Source organism: Carassius gibelio, chromosome A6 (genome assembly GCF_023724105.1).
Source record: "Carassius gibelio isolate Cgi1373 ecotype wild population from Czech Republic chromosome A6, carGib1.2-hapl.c, whole genome shotgun sequence".
Lineage (NCBI taxonomy): Eukaryota > Metazoa > Chordata > Actinopteri > Cypriniformes > Cyprinidae > Carassius > Carassius gibelio.
The window spans coordinates 24,866,348-24,882,018 of record NC_068376.1 but is presented as its reverse complement, the minus strand read 5'-3'; the positions used below and the strand labels follow the sequence as shown (position 1 = coordinate 24,882,018).

General features: G+C 36.8%; 1 protein-coding gene across 8 annotated transcripts in view; it reads left to right on the top strand.

The window, feature by feature from the left end:
• LOC128015851 (forkhead box protein P1-B) overlaps positions 1-15,671 on the top strand; it is a 172,310-nt gene that overhangs the window by 19,244 nt on the left and 137,395 nt on the right. For 4 of the 8 annotated variants that reach the window (XM_052600053.1, XM_052600059.1, XM_052600052.1 and 1 more), the window contains exon 3: positions 11,198-11,234. The exons of the other annotated variants lie outside the window; for them this stretch is intronic. The gene's annotated coding sequence lies outside the window, so the exon portion shown is untranslated. The remainder of the gene's footprint in view (positions 1-11,197; positions 11,235-15,671) is intronic. 8 annotated transcript variants of the gene reach the window in all.

The following is a 15,671-nucleotide window of genomic DNA, read 5'->3' as shown; positions in this document are numbered from 1 at the left end:
TGTTTTATCATGTTTTTATTGAATTATCAAATTTTGATTTGGAATTTTCTCATAAAGTTCCTTGGATAAATTTAATTTGATAGAAATGAAGCTGGTGTTGACTAGTAAGTGTGTTTTGGACAAATTTGATGAGAAATGTTCTGAATTCATTCTGAAATCTCTACTTTTCAGAACTTGTTGAGGTGTTTTCTGAAACTCTAGATGTCCACAGAGTCTGTATGTGATCTCCTTGAATTATTATATGTGGAACAACTCATATGTTGTTTCACAAATATGATAGTATTTGTAGTGCTATACTTACAAAATGTATTAAGGATTGATGAGGTGCTGGGTTCATGAATATTAATCACTGTGTCAGTGTTCGCTCTTAGTGATTTGCTGAAATCAAAATGGGGATGATAATAGAGGAGCGCCAGCCAATGAGATTGTAGTTTGTGCATTAGTTCCGCCTAATACCAGAGAAACGATCACATCTTCTGCTTGTTCTTAAAAGCTGAATAATTCTAAATTAACTCCATTATTTTGATAGGAATGATATCCATTGAGCTGAATTGAAATAGAACGTAAATCTCAAGCTCTCAGATTGTTCAGCAAATGAAAATGTATCTATGCTAATCTTGTAATTAGCCTTTAACACACCGGTGAGTAAAATCTAAGAGTTTATTAGCAATGGCTAATGATAGACATTATTTGGTTGCCCAGAGTGAAGATATTGTTACTTATGCAAGTGCTTTACTCGCAGTGTAGATGGTTGCTGTCCCTTCACACTTATGTATTTCTGTCAATGACTTCCTGTCATCTTCACTTTGCAGCTTCGTATGATAATGCTTTTATATTTGCAACTGACAGAACACTTCTGTGCCATAAATCTGGCACGGTGCCAGTCCCCGTCTTTGCCCCAATTAGAAGCAAATATGACATTTGTGCTTAGGTAATGGAATCCTTGCACAATTAAAGGGATAGTTCACCCAAAAATGAAAATTATTTAATTAATAACTCACCCTTATGTCGTTCCAAACCAGTAAGACCTCCATCTTCGGAATACAGTTTAAGATATTTTAGATTTAGTCCAAGAACTCTCAGTCCCTCCATTGAAACTGTGTGAACGGTATACTGTCCATGTCCAGAAAGGTAAGAAAAACATCATCAAAGTAGTCCATGTGACATCAAAGGGTCAGTTAGAATTTGTTGAAACATCGAAAATACATTTTGGTCCAAAAATAGCAAAAACTATGACTTTATTCAGTATTGTCTTCTCTTCCGTGTCTGTTGTGAGAGAGATTTCAAAACAAAGCAGTCTGGATATCCGGTTCGTGAACGAATCATTCGATGTAACCGGATCTTTTTGAACCAGTTCACCAAATCGAACTGAATCGTTTAGACTGTTCGCGTCTCCAATACACATTAATCCACAAATGACTTAAGCTGTTAATTTTTTTAATGTGGCTAATGTTATGAGCGCGGGTAAACCAAAGGCTTGAATCAAGGGCAATCATCGCCAATGACGTCATTACGTCGAGCGCAAAAGAACTGGTGAACTGTTTTCTTCAACCGGTTTATTGAATCGAACTGTCCGAAAGAACTACTGGTGATCCGATCCAATTGGTGAAATGGTTCAAAAAGATCCGGTTACATCGAATGATTCATTCGGGAACCAGATATGACAAACTGCTTTGTTTTGAACTCTCTCACAACAGACACGGAAGAGAAGACAATGATGAATAAAGTCGTAGTTTTTGCTATTTTTGGAACAAAATGTATTTCCGATGCTTCAAAATATTATAACTTACCCTCTGATGTCACATGGACTACTTTGATTATGTTTTTCTTACCTTTCTGGACATGGACAGTATACCGTACACACAGCTTCAGTGGAGGGACTGAGAGCTCTTGGACTAAATCTAAAATATCTTAAACTGTGTTCTGAAGATAAATGGAGGTCTTTCTGGTTTGGAATAACATGAGGGTGAGTTATTAATGATTTAATTTTCATTTTTGGATGAACTCCCTTTTAAGTCTCTGACTGTGAAGTGAAGTTGCTCCTTCCGTCACTCTCCTTTTACTTTCATCCGCAGGAGGGAAGGCCGTGATGATGAGATCATCTCAGCACGTTGCCCCTTTATTCTGCTCTCTGTGTCACTTTTTGTTTTTAACTTCTCCACATAAACATCTCTCCGCCTGGCAATTAATTACCACAAATGTCAATTAACTCCCTCCTTCTTAATAAAAAAAAATATTGTAGGAAAATTACATTTGAGGGCGGCAACATTAAATTGCTTTAATGAATTGTGCTGAAGGTGACAGTTGTTATTTTGCAGCCTGTCTTGGTGGGGGACCTTCCGCCTGCTCTGATACAATGTGAAGTGGAGGATGAATAGAGGAAAACAGAAGGATAGTAATGAAATGCGTGTTTCCTGCCGTAATGGCAGCCACTGTACGTAATGCCTCATTTAAGGGATACAGCGTGCAATGGCGTGAATCATTGTTCTGTGCCAGCAAAAGAGAATGTACTTAGGTGTCTAAGTACACTCTTTCTCTGTCTATCTCTTCCTCTCGTCCTTATTTTACTTGAACAACTGCTGATGGTGCATTTGCCCACCAGCTCCAGGTCCGTTCCTCCATACATTATCATATTTAAAGGAATAGTGCATGCAAAAATGACAATTGTCATCATTTACTCATTTACATCTTTTACCTTTATGTTGTTCCAAACTTGTATGACTTCATTTCTTCATTGTACTAGTTCTTTTCCATGCACGTAGTTCACATGGGGGCTGGCACTTTCGAGTTTCAAAAAGGATGCAACGCAAGGTGAAAGTATAAAAAACATGGTTCATATGAGTCATACACTTTGATTCAGGTTTTCTGAATTCATACGATTAGATTATGTGAGGTACAAACCAAAATATACATCACAAGAAAAAAAAAAACATTACAAAATTAAACTTCCTGTGCAGTGAGCTGTTAATTTGATAATGATTCATTGAGTCGAATTCAAGATCAGTTCAGTTTGATTCATTAACGAGTCATTTAGTCATTTAGACTACTGATTTTGGCTCAAACGAGTGATTCCTTAATGTGGATGTTGAAGAGAAGAGTTTTGTATTTGTCTGCCACACTATAAAATGGCTCAAAATATTTCTCATAGACTTACATTGTGAATTGGTAGTGGGCTCTTTTGACTTGGACCATAATTTATTGTATAAATTGTATGTTCAGAAGCTTCACTCTTACTTCTTACATCTACATTTATTAAATCAGTAACTTACAAATGAGGAATACAACAAATTATCATAAAGATGTAATAAACACAAGAAGTGATATTAAATGCAGCTAGGATCATTTTAGTTTTAGTCTTGTGTTTTGTTACATTCTTTGTATCTCAGACAATTCACTAAACAAAATCATAGTATGCATATATGTGTATGTGGGGAGACATAAATAATAGCTCACAAAATAGAGATGTCACCAAACCATTTATTTTTCCAGTTAAAGGTTAATTTGAAGAAACAATAAAAGAAATGTTACCATTTCCTCATCATCTTTTGTGGGTAATAAACTCTGGACTGTCTCAGCATATCCCTGCACTTGAGTTGGACTAGTCGAAGACATCGGTGATTAACATCTCACATTGCTGACAATGATTCCTTGGTCAGCTGATTGTGATGTGATAGAGAGTATCTCTTCACCTTGATGCTCATCAGAAGTAAATTTCAATCTTTAGGAAGAAGAAATTGCAAATTAGATCTCTTTATTTGTCATTCACAATGGAAATAGAAAGTGACTTTTGACACCTGATAATCAGGCTTTTCTCTGAATAAACACCCCTGAAATCTCACACGTACAGTATTTCCTCTAGAGCATTGGTTCTCAATCTTTTTGATTTAAATATTTTTAGGCACCCCTGTTTTGGCCAATATGTTTCTTCTCGTAATTCATTCTGCAGTTATGACAATTCTGCTTGTTTTCAGACTTTTTTATTAACATTAAATTGTATTGTTGATGCAACTTATTTTGTGATTTCTATAAGAATCAAAATTCTGATGCTATTTTTCCAATAAAAATAACATTTATTGAGAGTTTTTTTTTTCATTTGATGCCCTGTCCCCCATTTGAGGTGTCACTGCTCTAGAGTTTCAAAATAAATTTCAACAATGTTTAAAACTTTTCTCAGATTTGTTAACATATTTGTTTACAATCAATGGTCCGAGATTTCAATATGAACTCGAAAAACCAAATATCTGCTCTATCCTATAAACATTAATATATTAGCTTTCTGCACTTATTGTATGATGACAAATTGTGTCTATTTTCATTCTAGGAGCAACATCTGAATTTTCGAAGTCGAACTTTGATTAAAGCATAACTTAAATAAGTCTCCAAAGCTTAAAAAGATCAACCCTTGAGTAATAAAATTTTCCTCTTGGATTGGTAGGAAAAATATATGAAGCAAATTATTGCAATTATTATACCATTTCACATCAGTCAGTTGGGCAGAAAAATGCTGTTTAGTGAATTGAGAAGATTGAATTGTGTTTTGGCCATTTGCTTATTTGAGGCTTTGCAATTAACAACAGCCTCGCAGACTCAAACACAGTTCAATACCACCCCGACAGGCATGGAAATGCAAGTACTGTGTGATGTTGTTTTTTTCCAAGCATCTGCTCGTTGACTGCCATCCACAGAGCCGGACATATAAGCACACATTTAGATTTGGCCTGCAGCCCCCTGACCATGCGACTGAAACTCAACCCTTATTTAGCAGTGGCTCACTTCACAACTTAACACAGCACACACACACACACTTAGAAGTTCATTAGATCAGTATGCTGTCTTAATTGCCTCTGTGTAACACACACCACAGGCTAATGCAGGGGGTCTCACTGCGGGATATGTCCACCAGAGCTGTTTTAGGAATGCCTTTGTGCACCCATGTTGTTTGTTCCCCATATTTTATTTTCTCATTTAATTTCACTTTTCCTTAGTAAGACCCCAGATGATTGATAAATAAATCTGCTTATATACATTTTTTAATATGTGTCATCTTTTAAAAACTGCTGAAACATTTAATTAGTAATACATTTTCTATTGTTTTCTATTCTAGATGATCAATGATTTTTGTAACAATGAAAATTTTTATTAGACCACAGAAGGTTGTCTTTAAAAAAAAAATCTCAGGGGACTTGGTCCATCTGACATTTAAGCAACAACTTTGCCTCAGATGTTTCTGTCTTCACACTGAGTATATTGGTTCTGTTTTTCAAGAGATCTCATTTGTGACTTTCTTTTCCTTGGGTGTGTTAGATTAGGCCTGTATTATAACACAATACAGACATACTTTAGTGAAGTTTATTCACTGCGGTCTTATTCACTCTCTCGGCTCTCACAAAAGCTTTCAGTTACACCTAGCTTCCTAACTTCCTGTTTGCTAGGTGGCTGGCTGGCTGTGGGCCGATGTCGTAATGGTGAGTATCAGGAAAAGATCATAAGTCCGGGATGGAGTCCCAGGCAGCTGGCCCAGTGTGTGTGTGTGTGTGTGTGTGTGTAGGAAACAGCAGAGCAACTTGCAGCGAGTAGCAAATGAATGCCCCATGTCCCCTATCTCTCTCTCTCTTTTCACTTTCCTGTTTGGACTTTAAGTTGATTGGAGGCATAGGCTGTGAGAGTTGATGGAAGTAGGGAGTGAGAGAAAAAGAGCAAATAAAAGAGAAAGCATTTATTTACAGTGTGATGATGCTAGTTAAAGATGCGGTTTCACACAGGATGTGCTCCCTCTGCTTAGGTCTGACAGGGGCAGGCTGGAGCTCGGGGTGGTGGCCTTTATTGTGAAGCTGGTCTGGATTTTGGGCTGGACCCATTAGCACGCTCTCAACGCTGTTTCCTGTCTGGGCAGAGAGATGAGAGCAGCGCAGGTCACTGCGAAAGAGAACGGAGGGGAAGGACAGTCGAGGGTGTGTGATTGTGGCGGGTGTATAATTGTCTCAGTTATGTAGAAAGGTCATGTGTCGGGTTTTTTGGGGCCCTTTACCTCTCTCGTCACCGCAGTGAACCAAACGCAGTCCCACAAGCAGAATCAGTCATCAGTCTGCTGTATAGCATTGTATCAGCAGTTAGCATGTGCCGCCCATAGTCATTTGAGGTGTTTGTAATTTACAAACCATAAAAATGATCATCAGGCCAATGTAAATCAGAAATACCCTTTTTTTCCCCTAAAACCTCCTTCAATTTCATATCAGTGTTTTTCTTAGAAAATGAGAATAGTGAGTGTTGTTGTTGTTTTTTTAAGATAAGCACTGTGAAATCTAGTCATGAAAACAAAAAACAAGTCAGAGACCAAGTGACTTTGACATTAACATCCTCCATCTAATAATATAAGGTTAATGACTTTAATGAAGCCTAAAAACGCAATGAGACACTGGATCTACTTTTTATTCATGGAACGCTTGTCTAAATAGGGGAAGTGGCCCATTGACCGTTTAGCCTTGTGCTAATGACGAATGCTCAGAAGTTTGAGCTGAGAGAGCAGACTTTGGGTAATGATGAAAGCTTTAGTATAGATATATGCTGCTTTGATTCAAGGTGATATAATTTGTCCTTGTGAAACTACGTTCTGATTGCTTTTAGTGGGTGATGTTGTGTTTGATGTAATACCTGTTGCTAGATTTTTGTGTATTTAATTGGATCCAGAATTCCTACAGAATAGTATTTTTCAATTCTTTCATATTCACAAAAGTTGAAAACTTGGATAGTTTATGGTCAGTTAGATTTTTTAAAGAAGTATTTTAATGCAAGAAGGTGGAATTTATTTGACAAAGACAAAAACAATTATTTTTATTGCAATTAGTATTGGTTTCTTTTTTTATGGATTATGGATTAGGATTTTTTGATGTATAGAAAGTTTAAAAGAACATCATTTATTTGAAACAGAATTCTTTTAACATTATAAATGTCTTTACCACCATTTGTTTAAAAAAATATATGACTGACCTTGAACCTTTGAACTGTATTGTACTGTATATATGTGTATATATCACAGAAAATAACTGTGCTGTAAATGTGTATCCATCAATACTAGTCTAAATCTTAATTATACATTGTAACCACTCAGTATGGTTTAAGTTTAAACAAGTTCAGTTGATTTTCAGAGGCGCTCTAACTTTTTTTGTGAGTTCATTAAGTGAAGAAATTGTCCTTTTTCAGAGCATTTCTGAATTACTTATTAGAATCAGCCCTTAGGAATTATTTGTTTGTGAATTGGTCCACATTGTGTTGGTCATATCAACACATTGGTCATACTGTAAAATAAGATTTTTCTTGCCTATACTTTTGTAACTACCTGTTTCTATTCTATAATATTACATATATAAATGAAATGAAACTGTTATTCAGCAAGGATGCATTAAACTGATCAAAATTGTTAGTAAAGACTTTTGTCATTCGTCAAATCTATTTCAAATAAAAGCTTTTCTTTTGAAGTGTCTTTAGAAAAAATAAAATACAATCCTGTAAAAAAATATTAGGAGGCCTTTTGAGAATAAGTTTTTTACACATTGATAATAATAGGAATAGTTTAATATAATATACATGCTTTATGTAATTAAATATATATATTTGTATAATGCCATTTTAATCAGTCAGGTTTATTATTGACATTTTATTTGAATGGTACACTAGGAAGAGCCCCAAAGAAGAGGGGCAACAGCTTTCAAAATTACACCAGCAAGGCTCAAACGTTCATCGCCCCAATGTGTGAGAGCATGTGCACTGACTGCTAGGTTACGGCTCCAGTAGAGCTTCATGTAGCTGACGTGCTCATGCCTGTCCCCTTGAGAGCAGGAACAGGAATCAGTCCATTAAAGCAGTCTCTGAGAACACTAGTGTACACAAGGCCAGAGGGGACAAGAACAGTGAATCTGTGAAAGTGGATCTAGACCTGACAAACATGTGCAGAGCTGAGAAACACAAACAAACAACAGGCCTGTTTGTCTCCCTGTCGGGTTACAGAAATACACACAAATGTACACCCACCCACACACGCGCACACAAATACAAAACACTACAGCTTATGCTTCCTGAGTAGAGTTGTTGCATTTCTGTCTTGTGGCTCTTTAGTTTCTACTCTTGTAAACACAATTCACGTTTCTGTGTTTTAAGTCCATTATCTAACAGACCCAACAGTCAGTCAATACAGTCTTGTGGGTCACACCATTCTGCATTGATAGATGTATGTATGTGCTGTATTCAGAAAAGAGGGATGTAAACAGGCATGTCAGTGAACCTATAAGTTGTATCAAGCTACAGTTAGCTATTAAAAAGGGCTAATATCTGTGGCTGGTTTAAAAAAAATAATAATAATGTTAACGTGGCATTGTAAAAGAGATGGGTGGTCTATGTGGCAGATTGATCAGTGGGTAGAGACCCTATTATCTCTTTCCGTGTTAATTACAGTGTGCTCAGCTTGCATGTCAAAAGACGGATAACTGACAAAGGTAAAAGACCTTATTTATGCTTTCGTATTCCGTTGGCGACAGCTTTCCCCTCTCTTTTTTTTCGCCTCCTCAGCGCTGTATATTTATCGTCCAGTAATATAACACTGTCAAAGACGATCATCTCTGCGGAGATATTATTTGCTATCGTCACCTTCACAGCCATCCATTTGGACCCGCTCGCTCTCAAGTTACTGACTCTTCCTCTGCATGCAGAGTGGCTGAACAAATTTGCGCAGAGATTTTTGGTCATCCCCTGGGATGCCAGAAAGGTAATTCAGGTTGGGTAAATCAATATGTGGGCAGCCCAGTCATACCACAACGCAGAGACATGGCACCCGTCTCAGAATGCCCTGACGTTTTGTGGATTTTAGTGGGGTCACATTTTGCTAATGGAAAAAAACAAAAGCAGAAAAACGCAGGGGGGGAAATTTCAGTCTCATGCATCCAGACGAAGTTGATGCTCTTCTGAATAGCTTTAAACCAACTAAAATAGCAATTTGAACTACTTTCGAAATGAATCATCATTCGTACATAAATATTTGGGCCTTGGTTATAAAACACAAAGCAGGATGTGTAAATTGTTGTGATGATTTGAATAAATCAATTTAGGTAATTTTTTGCTCAGGTTTGTTGATTTTAAAAAAGTGCGTAAAAATACTACAGTTAAAACTTGTTAACTGTAAATTTAAATTTTTGAAAATATATGTAAAATGTATGCTTTTTAAAAGTAAAATCAATAAATGACCATTATAATTTATGGTACAAAAACATTCACATGGCATTCTAAGAGGCCCTGCCTGACAAATCGTATATTGTTTTTTACATTTATTTTATTCATTTTTCTTATTAATGATGTACATTAGTCTTGTGTCACATTTTATGTTATTTAGTTCACGTTTATTGAATTTTGTGTGTTGCCCTGTTGGTGGTGGTTTGTCTTTGTGTGTATGACTCTATGTGCCAGCTATGTAAGATTGTTGTTTTTTATGGAGGGTCCACCTTCAGTGAACTCATCATGTGGTTTTCTGTTTTACCACCTATTATTATAGTGGTTATTAGTAGATTTTACAGTAAAAAGTAGATTTTTTTTTTTATGTTGAATTACTGGCGAACACATCTGCCAGTTTTAACGGTGTGGTTTTGCTCTTTGAAATTAGCCCAGGTACATCAAAACAAACCTCAGAGTCTAAAAATAATAATAGAAATAACAAATTGGAAATTTTTGTTTAGCTGGGGTTTCATATGTTGTTGACTAGATACAGTAGCATTTATTGTGTAATTCGCTAACAAAAGTTTTTAGCTTGTATTTAACATGTATGTTAGATACGTAATGTTAGATGTCAACAAACAAAAAACAAGACGTGTGTTGTTGAGAGTTTGCGAAGCTAAACTGAAAACACTCACGTAGCATAGACCTTACACCGAGATCACGAAAAGTGTTTATTGTTTGCGCTGTGTGCTGACGGGCCCCTTCTTCTAAAACACACAGCAGTGAAACCCCCATGAAGGGACTTTTCAACCCCGCGTTACAGATCTTTTTTCCTTTTTTTTTTCTTCTTATCACAGAGCGTGTGGTGTGAGAGGTAACATCACAGCAGTCTTTCCTGTGGTTTTGTCTGTGAGACCTGCAATCCTCAGGCCTGTGTTTGCATCTCACCAGAAATAACACCCTGTTATGAACCCTCACGTTCACACGCATTCTTTCGCTCACCCTTTCAAAACCATTTATGCTTTTCATCATTTCCTGTCTGTTGACCAGACTGAAACAGTTTTCTGAAAGGCTGTCTGGAGTCAAGCTTGAGAAACAGTAGATTCTGTGGTTTTCTTTGTACAGACAGGTTGTTCTGCCCAGGACTGTGTGAATTCAATATTGTGCAAGGTGATTGTCATTGTTCTGTCATTCCTACGATGATAACGTTATCGCCAATTACTGCACGGTGTCTGAATGAGAGATATTTTGGTATGTTGTGTTGTAAAAAGGAATTTACTTGATTTTATGTGTGTTGGAACTTGAAATATTTGTGTATCCATGTTGTGTAAGTGCATTCGAGTGTTATAATGGCTATCAGGAGTCAGACATTACAGTAAGATGTCAGAGCATCACCTGGTGGACTAGCTCAGAAAATAGGCCCTTGTGCAAAAACTCACGTGCAGTATAACTATGAGAAATCATTTCATTCCACATATTGACACCTCTCAATTGATTTCAACTCAGTTTGTCTCATTAACATTTGTCAGACCACTCCCCTTCATCTTCTATTGCGTTAAGTTGAATTAACACAATATTCTGAAATTACTATAGAGATAATGTGTATAAAATTTGAGAGAAAACATCTACATAAGGTGTACTTATCACATAAATAATGAAAGAAAAAAGTTATATTATTCAATAAAGAATATTTTTTGTTAAACTATATTTAAATATATTTTTATTATTGAGTATTTATAATTTTTGAGTAAATTCATTGCAAAGCAACATTGCAAACCATATTCAGTAATATATGTATTTTAAGATAGCATACCCATATACATTCCAAACATGTACGATACTACTAGGCGACACCTCCAACATTAAACGGATAGTTAAAAAAATAAAAAATAAATTCTGAAGATGGTTGGTGACCAAACCATTACCATTGACTGCCATTGTATGGATGAAAAAACAAAATTCTGAGACACTTCTCAAAATATTTTCTTTTGTTCCACAGAAGACAGAAAGTCACTCAGGTTTGGAATGACATGATGGTGAGTAAATGATGACAGAATTTTTATTTTGAGGTGAACTGTCTTTTTAATAGGAACATTCTAATATCTTATAAATGTTTATGTTTGAAAAGTGAAAAGTCTCTGTATAATAATATTGTGGTAGTTCAAGGTCCCACAATAAGATGCAGAACAAGGTGTGGGGGGGGCGTAATCAAGAAGGGCGTAATCTTAACAGATGCCACCTCACGTGTAACTTCACCATCCACACAGCTGCCACAAACCACCATCCCAGTGTATTTAAACGCAGCACATATTAAAAACACTCACAGCCGCCTCTTATCAGATTACCATGCCTTATGATTGGCCTTCCATTGGCCTCTTTATTTAATATAAGGTTCCTTTTTTCTTTGAGATGCCATAGAGTGTTACATCACTGCGCTTGAGCCCTGTTATCTATGTTGAGGCCTGTTCTTGTAATGGGCTTTATTGATCTAAACAACATCAGGCTGGCCGTGATGTTATTAAGGTGAAGATAACTTCACTGTAACTTCCACTCAAACAATGTATTAGTGTTTTATTAGGTTTAAATAACTTTGGCTTTTAGACGCTAATGTAGCCGGTTAGTCACCCTGCTCTTTTATGGCTTCAGGATCTTAATAAAGCTTTCCTCTTTACATCCTGCTGTGTGTTGAGTGTGTTTGTGTGTGTGTGTGAGAGAGAGGACAGGAGATGCCAAGTGCTTGCTGGGAAGTTTCTGCGCCTTTAGTAAACAGCAGGAACTCTCAATAATCGGAGTAATTATACGTTGGCATATTAAGCAACGCATTATCAAGCTGTACTTCTCACTGACCTGGACCTTTAAACTTGATCTACAATGCTGCCTTTTTTCTTTGTCAAATTATGTGGTAAGAATCATTTGTGGATTTAGAGTCATTTATTAACTTTTAAAAATTGATGTTCAGATGTGTTTTTTTTTTGTCTTCCAAGGGCACACTGAATCCAATATTTATGAAATAACGATCCCATTCATCTACAAATTTTCTGTGCAAAATTTAATTTTGCAGCTATTTAAAGCCATGCATTTGATAATGAATTATTTTGTCATCCTGCCTCTGATGAGATTCATCTTTAATAACTGTAACAATTATTTTATTAAAAAAGAGGAGGTCTCAGCAAGGTCTACAGTGAACGAGGATTCTCATTAGGACTGCAGGGATTTCATTCACACTACCTAACTTAAATTACAATGTGTCAACAATGTTTGCATTAAATTTAAGCAGTCATATTTACCAAGTTTTCCCTCTCTCACTCCCTAATACTGACACATTTAGATGTATTAAAAAGATAAAATGCAGTTTAAGATTTGATAGGATGGCTTATTGAACGTTTACCTCAATGCTGAGTTTTAATAATGCAATAATATTGAATTTGCATGCCCGTTATTTTTATTTAAATGTTTTTGAACACTGTAGCAAGGCATATCGTTGTCTGAGAAGTTGAAATTTGTTTTTTTCTTCAGTAGAACACAAAATAAGCTTTTTAAAACTACTGTTGTGTTTCACAGAATAAAGAAAGTATACAGGTTTGTAGAACAGAAAAGTGAATAAATTATGACTGAATTTCTTTAAGAATTCCTTTAACAGTGGCCTGACAACCTCTCAGAAACGGATTTGTATTGTAGCTAGTTTTGCATGGGCAGTCACTGCAGTTTTACTCAGAAAAAATGTAAAAATCTATCTATTTTGGAGAATATAGTTTTGTCTAGCAGCAAATGGGCTAAATATCAAATAAACATTAGACCAATGCAGCATCACTTTCTTTTTTTGAGAAGGGGCTTTTTCATGGAAACTTATCTAAAGGTGCATTGTGACAAAAATCGCAGCTGTGCTCAAAAAAGCCAGGCATTTTGCATATTAAAGGCACTACTAGCATTACTCTATGACAAATGTTGCAATTTCTGTTCTTCAGTCTATCAAGGAAGTTGGAACAAATGCCATGTATTACCTATTTTAATGCTTCCCCAGTTTTTTTGCTGATGCCTCTAAAAGGTTCCACTGCACATTGAACCATCTGCGAACATGGAAACCAAACGTTGTAGCCTCCGTTCCGCATTTTACTATGCCACACTGTACACAAACAAACTGTTTATGGCTCGCTGAGCTGAACCAATCCTGGCCAGAGACAGAAGTGAAATTGCTGAATGTGAGGTAATCGGTTATTTCAGTTTGACCACTTCCTTAAACTCCTGCTATTATTCACAGAGATATATTTCCAAAGAAAACCTCTGACCCTGTAGGCATAATGGTTTGGTGGATGTATGTAAATCTGATATTTAGCTGGAATTTAGAAGTAAAGTGGAGACTATGATTAGCTGTACCTGGAAATTGCAGTTTCACTGTAATGGAGTGGCAGAGCAGTTCGTCTTTAAAGTCAACCATTTTAATATCTCTTTGGTTCTTTTGAAACACTGAGAGACTAGAATATCAAAAATGTAGGCTTTTTTGTCTTGGGACAGTAAGCCTCCACCCATGTACTGTGCAGCCCTAAAGCAATGATGCAAATAGTGATACACTGTAAATTTCAGAGTGATTTTAATGTGCTGTGTGTTTGGCCATTAACTTTCCATAAGGATGTATGATTTATTTTTTACAATGTTTGTCTCGTAGCTTTAGATTATGAGAGCGATTAGACTAAGATGGTTCAGCAAGTCTCTGCTTCATTTATCTATTATATTGAATCAGATCGAATGTCAATGATTTGTTAATGCTCTGTAGGAGACAGTTGTGAAAAACATCACAATTTTAAGCAGTTTTTGAGCAAGTACATAAATATTGAGATTAAATATTGAAAACCTGCTGGTTTTAAAGGGTGTACTGTTACTCAACAAGCAAAAAAATATATATATAGATATATTTTTACCCCATTGGCAATTTGTCTTGTTTGTTTTAAGCATAAACCATTTTTATTTTAACTGAAAAACAAAATCAAAATACGTTTAAAAGAAATAATAATAATAAAGTGTTGTATCGATACACATATTGACTCTTGACACAGGTTATCACATGATCTTCATTATCATCACTCCATCAGAGTGAAGGTAATCTGCTAGATGTAGCCACCTCTCCCAGCATATTACTTGAATGTTTAACCCTTTTTTTCCTTCTTCAAGGACATATGGTCTAAGTGCTTGCAGATCTTCGTGCAAAAGTCCCTGAGCTCTCCTGAAGCAGCAGATCCCTTTTCGGCACCAGCTGTTCTTCCAGATAAACTCTGCGGCACGCACGCAGATTCGCTTAATATGATTCTGCAGGGTCGGGCTCGGGAGAATAGACGCAAAACAAGCTTGCCAGGAGAAAGGGAGTGCTGAATTTTTCATCAGCAGGCCCTCATACTTTTTTAGTAGGCGGCCGGCTCATTCATGAGCAGATGTTCAGTGCAGGTCCAAGCTGTAGTTAGCGTGAACTCTGCTGCCCTCTCAGCCGTTGGCTGCAAGGACGTTGGCAGCAACCCCAACATCTGAGAATTCATTCCCGGCAAAAGCACAGAGTGCCGCTTTGCCCAGACCCCTTTTTTAGCCATGTTGCCCAGCCCAGGAGCCGACCAGAAATGGAGGAGGGCTTTTCTTTTGACAGGCCATCAGTCTTCGCCTTGACACTGATGAAAGACTCACCCTGGTCAACACAAGGGACTGGCCCTGAAAAATCCGGAAGACAATTTTGCTAAAGTTTATCATTAACGTTTTATGACATCCTTTGTATGAAAATAAGCCACCTGGCACGAAAACCAAAACAGAACCTTTTGGGAAACAAAAGTAGCTTTTTTTGTGTGTGTCATTTGCGTGAAGGTACCCTTGAAATGGGGAATTGCTATACCAGATTAATGCAGGTGGTTTAGGGGAATGCATTGGTCAGGTTGGTCGCTATGCTAAAGCCCAGCTGCTGCTGTGGTTAGCCAGGTGGTTCGGTTAGCATGGTGACCTCAATACACCCCAAGAGACTCAAATAACAACCAATACAGATGAAGCATTATCGTGTTTCATTTACATAACACCATTATGTTGCAGTAGGTCCATGTAGCCTTTTCCCATGAAACGACTGAACGCCAAACCGGCATATGTTCTGCAACGGAAAGTGTGAAATGTTATTCTTCTCTTTCATTGCGGTGCATGCAGAGCTGTAATTGAAGGATGATGAGGTTTTGTCTTTTTTTTTTTTCAAGCACTTGTTTCTTCAGCACGTCTCTTACTTCACACTATCTAATTGGCCATTTTCAGGTTGGGTTTATGAGAGCAAAACTAATTAGTGTTTCTAAATTCAGAGAGCAAAAAAAGAGGAAGGAAAAAAAAGGAAAACATGGTTGAATGGATTGTTCTGGTTTCCTCTCTGGTGTCAGGCTCAGAACAATGAAATAAAGAGTCTAATCAGTTTCAAACCGCTGTTTTTTTTTTAGCCAACACTGAATGTCACTTTCTCTCCT